We start from the raw sequence: 7,672 nt of genomic DNA, 5'->3' as shown, positions 1-7,672 counted from the left end.
TTTTTTCATATTGGTGTTCTCAGGGCTCTTTATGCGCGGAATGCTCCAATTACTAGAGCCTTAATTGAGTTCAATAGAATTTCTAAATTTTGTGAGATAGATTTTTCTTGTTCGAAAGATGGCTTTCTGAGTATTTTAAATACTTTTTATAAGTAAGGTAATTTATATTATTATACATTATTAACTACTTTACACTTTTATAATTAGCCTATAAGATTCTTTTTTAATTGGCTTAAATAAATAAATAAATAAATAAATAAATATGAGTAAATTATGTCAACATTCAACTCCAGTAATGATATGGTGCAACAAAATACAAAAATAAAAGACAATTTCAAAATGGGCGTGGCTCCGCCCTTTTTCATTTAATTTGTCTAGGATACTTTTAACGCCATAAGTCGAACAAAAATTAACCAATCCTTTTGAAATTTGGTAGGGGAGTAGATTTTACGACGTTAACTATTTTCTGTGAAAATGGGCGAAATCGGTTGATGCCACGCCCAGTTTTTATACACAGTCGTCCGTCCGTCCGTCCGTCTGTTCGTTAACACGATAACTTGAGTAAATTTTGAGGTATCTTCATGAAATTTGGTATATATGTTCCTGGGCACTCATCTCAGATCGCATTTTAAAATGAACGATATCGGACAATAACCACGCCCAATTTTTCGATATCGAAAATTTCGAAAAATCAAAAAAGTGCGATAATTCATTACCAAATTGGCATTAAGCGATGAAACTTGGTAGGTGAGTTGAGCTTATGACGCAGAATAGAAAACTATTAAAATTTTGGCCATTGGGCGTGACACCGCCCACTTTTAAATGAAGGTAATTTAGAAGTTTTGCAAGCTGTAATTTGGCAGTCGTTAAAGATATCATGATGAAATTTGGCAGGAACATTACCCTTATTACTTTATGTCTGCTTAATAAAAATTAGCAAAATCGGAGAACGACCACGCCCACTTTTTAAAAAAAAATTTTTTTAAATTCAAATTTTAAAAGAAAAGTTAATATCTTTACAGCATATAAGTAAATTATGCCAACATTCAACTCCAGTAATGATGTGGTGCAACAAATTACAAAAATAAAATAAAATTTCAAAATGGGCGTGGCTCCGCCCTTTTTCATTTAATTTGTCTAGGATGCTTTTAATGCCATAAGTCGAACAAAACACCAATCCTTGTGAAATTTGGTAGAGGCTTGGCTCCTAGGACGATAACTGTTTTCTGTGAAAAAGGGCGAAATCGGTTGAAGCCACGCCCAGTTTTTATATACAGTCCACCGTCTGTCCTTCCGCTCGGCCGTTAACACAATAACTTGAGCAAAAATCGATATATCTTTACTAAACTTAGCACACGTACTTATCTGAACTCACTTTATCTCGATATAAAAAATGGCCGAAATCCGACCATAACCACGCCCACTTTATCGATATCGAAAATTACGAAAAATAAAAAAATGCCATAAATCTATACCAAATACGAAAAAAGGGATGAAACATTGTAACTGGATTGGTTTATTGACGCAAAATATAACTTTGGAAAAAACTTTGTAAAATGGGTGTGATACCTACCATATTAAGTAGAAGAAAATGAAAAAGTTCTACAAGGCGAAATCAACAGCCCTTGGAATCTTGGCAGGAATACTGTTAGTGGTATTCCATATATAAATAAATTAGCAGTACCCGACAGATGATTTTCTGGATCACCTGGTCCACATTTTGGTCGATATCCCGAGAACGCCTTCACATATACATCTAAGGGCCACTCGCTTTTAAAACCCTCATTAATACCTTTAATTTGATATCCATATCGTACAAATACATTCTAGAGTCACCCCTGGCCCACCCTAATGGCGATATCTCGAAAAGGCGTCCACCTATAGACCTAATGCCCACTCCCTATTAAAATGCTCAGTAACACCTTTCGTTTGATACCCATATCGTACAAACATTCTAGAGTCACCCCTGGCCCACCCTAATAGCGATATCTCGAAAAGGCGTCCACCTATAGACCTAATGCCCACTCCCTATTAAAATGCTCAGTAACACCTTTCGTTTGATACCCATATCGTACAAACATTCTAGAGTCACCCCTGGCCCACCCTAATGGCGGTGTCTCGAAAAGGCGTCCACCTATAGACCTAATGTCCACTCCCTCTTAAAATGCTCAGTAACACCTTTCGTTTGATACCCATATCGTACAAACATTCTAGAGTCACCCCTGGCCCACCCTAATGGCGATATCTCGAAAAGACGTCCACCTATAGACCTAATGTCCACTCCCTCTTAAAATGCTCAGTAACACCTTTCGTTTCATACCCATATCGTACAAACATTCTAGAGTCACCCCTGGCCCACCCTAATGGCGATATCTCGAAAAGGCGTCCACCTATAGACCTAATGCCCACTCCCTCTTAAAATGCTCAGTAACACCTTTCGTTTGATACCCATATCGTACAAACATTCTAGAGTCACCCCTGGCCCACCCTAATGGCGATATCTCGAAAAGGCGTCCACCTATAGACCTAATGCCCACTCCCTCTTAAAATGCTCAGTAACACCTTTCGTTTGATAACCATATCGTACAAACATTCTAGAGTCACCCCTGGCCCACCCTAATGGCGATTTCTCGAAAAGGCGTCCACCTATAGACCTAATGCCCACTCCCTCTTAAAATGCTCAGTAACACCTTTCGTTTGATACCCATATCGTACAAACATTCTAGAGTCACCCCTGGCCCACCCTAATGGCGATTTCTCGAAAAGGCGTCCACCTATAGACCTAATGCCCACTCCCTCTTAAAATGCTCAGTAACACTTTTCGTTTGATACCCATATCGTACAAACATTCTAGGGTCACCCCTGGCCCACCCTAATGGCGATATCTCGAAAAGGCGTTCACCTATAGAGCTAATGCCCACTCCCTCTTAAAATGCTCAGTAACACCTTTCATTTGATTCCCATATCGTACAAACACATTCTAGAGACACCCCTGGGCCACCTTTATGGCGATATCTCGAAGCGGCGTCGACCTATGGAACTAAGGATCACTCCTTTTCAAAATACTCATTAACAGCTTTCATTTGATACCCATATCGTTCAAACATATTCTAGAGTCACCCCTGGTCCACCATTATGGCGATTTCTCGAAAAGGCGTTCACCTATAGAAGTAAAGCCCATTCCCTTTTAAAATACTCATTACCACCTTTCATTTGATACCCATATCGTACAAACACATTCTAGAGTCACCCCTAGTCCACCTTAATGGCGATATCTCGAAAAGGCGTCCACCGATAGACCTAAGGCCTACTCCCTCTTAAAATGCTCAGTAACACCTTTCATTTGATACCCATATCGTACAAACAAATTCTAGAGTCAGCCCTGGTCCACCTTTATGGCGATATCCCTAAATGGCGTCCATCAATAGAACTATGGCCTACTCTCTCTTAAAATACTCTTTAATACCTTCCATTTGGTACACATGTCATACAACCACATTCCAGGGTTACCCTAGGTCCATTTTCCTACATGGTGATTTCCCTTATTTTGTCTCCATAGCTCTCAACTGAGTATGTAAGGTTCGGTTACACCCGAACTTAGCCTTCCTTACTTGTTATGAATTAAATTTACAGGAAAGAGAGCAAAGAATGAAAAACAACAATGTTGAGAAGATTAGTTGGGAACGCGCGGGTGAACCAAAGATTTCCATACATGTATGTTTATAACCCAGTCTTAAATTTTAACATGTATGTATAAATATGTATGTATAAAGTATATAACTAACATTTGATTTTGACTAATTACTAATGGGTATAATACATACTTTTTGTTGTAAAAGTTGATTCGTTAACTCAAATTAATTTTTAATCAAATGCATATGAAATAAATGTTTCTTATGTTTTTTAGGTACAGATTTTAGGTACAGAAAAATGAAAAGCGTAAATTCAAATTTAAGGTAAATATTGGTTGTTAAGGTAAATATTAATCGAAAGATTGCCCGAGGTCAGGTCAGAAATGAGTTAATAACTTTTGAACCACAACACTGCCCAACTTAAAATTAAAAGGGTTTTTTAGATGAAAGTGTATCGCATATTATATATATTTTTTCGAAAATATTCGTGGGGGAAAACAGTATGTAATAATTATTTAAAAAATTAATTTTTTATTCATTATTTTGATTTTATAAAATTAAATATTTTTTAACGCGGTTATAAAGTAAATATTGTTGTCTTCAAAATAAAACAAAAACTTATAAGATACGACGAGTGAAACCAAGGATATAACATTTTGAATGTGGGCAAGTTTGCTTACCCATCGAATCTGAGCACATCCAGATCACTGAAAAAATTTTTTTTCGAGGAAATCCTGATATATGTGTTGACTTAAATTGCGAAAAGATTCTAAAAAATAAATTTGGTGCATAATTTTCTTCCGATCTGTTGGAATAATATTTATGTATATTTTAAGCTACGCAGATCTATTGTGTTGGGTTCAAATAAAAACAAAGATTATTCCACCTTTCAGCTCAACGTTTCGCCAAATAGATACATATAGATTTAAAATATTGCAAATAAATATTGATTGCACAAAAAAAAAATGGCAAAACGTCGAGATGAAAGGTGGAATAAACTTTGTTTTTATTTGCACCCAACACAATAGATCTTCGTAGCTTAAAATATAAATAAATATAAATTTGGTGTCTTTTAAAAAAGTGAATTTTTTTTTCTACGAATCCGTACGATGTTCACAAATTACAAAAACCAAATAGTGCACATGTGCAAAAACAAAACGGTGACGGTTATGAAAATTTATGCGGTAATAATGTGGTTTTTGAAATGGTGAATGAACCAAAAAAATGGTTAAGGGATAAGATAAGAAATTGGTATTTTTTACATAGGCCTACTAGAGAATGCCTTGAGGACCTTCTAGCGATTTTAGTGGGGGAGAATTCAAATGTACCCTTAGGTGCAAATTCGTTTCGTATAGGTTGAGAAAACTTCAGTTTCGTAAAATATCTTATGGAGTATATTGCCACTTTGGGCTATTAAAGCAATTGCGTAAAATCTTGGCTTTCGCAAACAATGTAGACCAACTTTTAGTAGACTTTAACATTGACGGTCTACCACTGTTCCAAAGTGTCAGTGTTTCCAGTAGGTGTTTATATTGTTAGAAAAAAAAACATTAGATGTAAACGAATTTTTGTCGGAACTTATACAAGAGCTAAAGAGTTTATTTGAAACTGGAGTAGTTGTCGGAGATAAGGTTGTTCCTCTCAGTGTAAGAGCAATTATTTGCGATGCTTCCGCATAGGCGTTCATATGTGGCATAGTTAGTCATGTGTTGCTCTGTACTAAATAAAATCGTTACAAATTTATATTAATATAGATACAAAAAAAAAACAAATATTTGAAAATAAACGTTAAATAACATCAATAACGAATACTAACTGAAGGGTATATAAAATGCAACACTTTAATGCAAACCAAAGCTTACCTACCCAATGTAAGTATAAGAATTCATATATTTATATGTACATACCTATGTAGGTGTAAACCAGTACATACCTATGTAGGTATGAAATAATTAAATGTTATTTAAAACGTTATTTTTTAGATTACATCGAGACCAATCCTTGCCGAAATTGTACTAATCTGAGGACGCTTTTTGAAGAGAAATTTCAGCGTTTGACAGAAATACTAAAGGAACTGAAAGGTGAAAATTGCTGTTGTTAAAATAATTATGTGTATGTGCATGTGTTGTTTGTGTATACTTATATTAGATACTGTAGTCTCGCAAAACGTAGTTACTATGGAAGCTTTGGCAACTCAGAAAGTGTTGTCAGAAAGGCTTTTGCGACAGGAAAATGACAATGACGATGTCAGAAAAGCTTTTCCCATTAAAAACACGGATGAGATGGATCGTCTTAATAGTGCCATAGCGGAGGGAAACCGAGCTATTTATGTAAGCGTACTTTTTTTACCGTGACATTTTAGCATAGGCTGTAATTATACCTTTTTTCTTTTGAAGACAAAGGTTATGAAATCCCTTATTAAGGTCCGGCTTGCAAAAACGTTGGTGGAAGTAATATCCAACGACGTCATAATTGAAATTCATATAGACGGAATGCACGGTAAAAAACGCCTACAAGGTTTTAAGCACTTATTTGAAACACTTAAAGGTAAATAATAAATTACTTGAAGTATTAGTGATTATTAGTTTATATGTTCTTGAGCTCATTAAGTACAATTTCTTTTCCAACAGAGGCAATTCGTTCAGTATCGACCGAAGATCCCGAAATTTCTTAACGGACTGCTATGAAAGTCATTAAAAAATGCCATTTCCATGCCATTCATATTAAAAATAAAAATAAAACATAATTGTTAAACTGTACTAATTTTATTGTTTGTTAATATATATTACTTTCGTTATGAATGTTTGCACAATATTTTAAATTTATAACAAATAAATGTAGAAATTGTTATCAAAAACCTTGTAGTACTTTTTTACGGTTGAGGAGCAATAAAATCTGCCAAAAGCTATAGAAAGAGGTTTCACTATAAGCTAATTAAAACTAGTCGAATTTAAGCTATGCCGAAGTAGTCAGCTAAAAGCTATATCGAAGCTGTATGACTAGAAATCTATTTTAAAAAGCTAACTAAAATTTATAATAACATAATTGGCTTAAAAACAATCAAAAAAGATAACGAAAAATGTTCCCAAAATAGTTAACTTTTAATTGACCTTAAAAAGTTGTCTTGTAGTTAGCTGGAAGTCATGCAGAAGAAAGCACAGCTGACTACCTTCTAGGCCATCGCCATATAGATAGTTTCATATAAAAGAGTAAACTTTTCAAACAGTGCTGGGTGCGAGGTATTCAACTTTAAATCTGTTATGGCTACCCAAATTCCCGACTGGGTAACTAATGACAAATAATAAAATCACATCCCTTTTTGCAAATTATTAACTATGATCTTGACCATGAAAAATTTTGTGAATTAAATTTACAGGAAAGAGAGCAAAGAATGAAAAACAACAATGTTGAGAAGATTAGTTGGGAACACGCGGGTGAACCAAAGATTTCCATACATGTATGTTTATAACCCAGTCTTAAATTTTAACACGTATGTATAAAGTATATAACTAACATTTGATTTTGACTAATTGCTAATGGGTATAATACATACTTTTTGTTGTAAAAGTTGATTCGTTAACTCAAATTAATTTTTAATCCAATGCATATGAAATAAATGTTTCTTAATGTTTTTTAGGTACAGATTTTAGGTACAGAAAAATAAAAAGCGTAAATTCAAATTTAAGGTAAATATTGGTTGTTAAGGTAAATATTAATCGAAAGATTACCCGAGGTCAGGTCAGAAATGAGTTAATAACTTTTGAACCACAAAACTGTCCAACTTAAAATTAAAAGGGTTTTTTAGATGAAAGTGTATCGCATATTATATATATTTTTTCGAAAATATTCGTGGGGGAAAACAGTATGTAATAATTATTTAAAAAATTAATTTTTTATTCATTATTTTGATTTTATAAAATTAAATATTTTTTTAACGCGGTTATAAAGTAAATATTGTTATCTTCAAAATAAAACAAAAACTTATAAGGTACGACTGATCACTGAAAAAATGTTTTTTCGAGGAAATCCTGATATATGTG

Source organism: Eurosta solidaginis, chromosome X (genome assembly GCF_040869045.1).
Source record: "Eurosta solidaginis isolate ZX-2024a chromosome X, ASM4086904v1, whole genome shotgun sequence".
Classification (NCBI taxonomy): domain Eukaryota; kingdom Metazoa; phylum Arthropoda; class Insecta; order Diptera; family Tephritidae; genus Eurosta; species Eurosta solidaginis.
The sequence above is the reverse complement of the archived record's forward strand: the minus strand, read 5'-3'. Positions refer to the sequence as shown.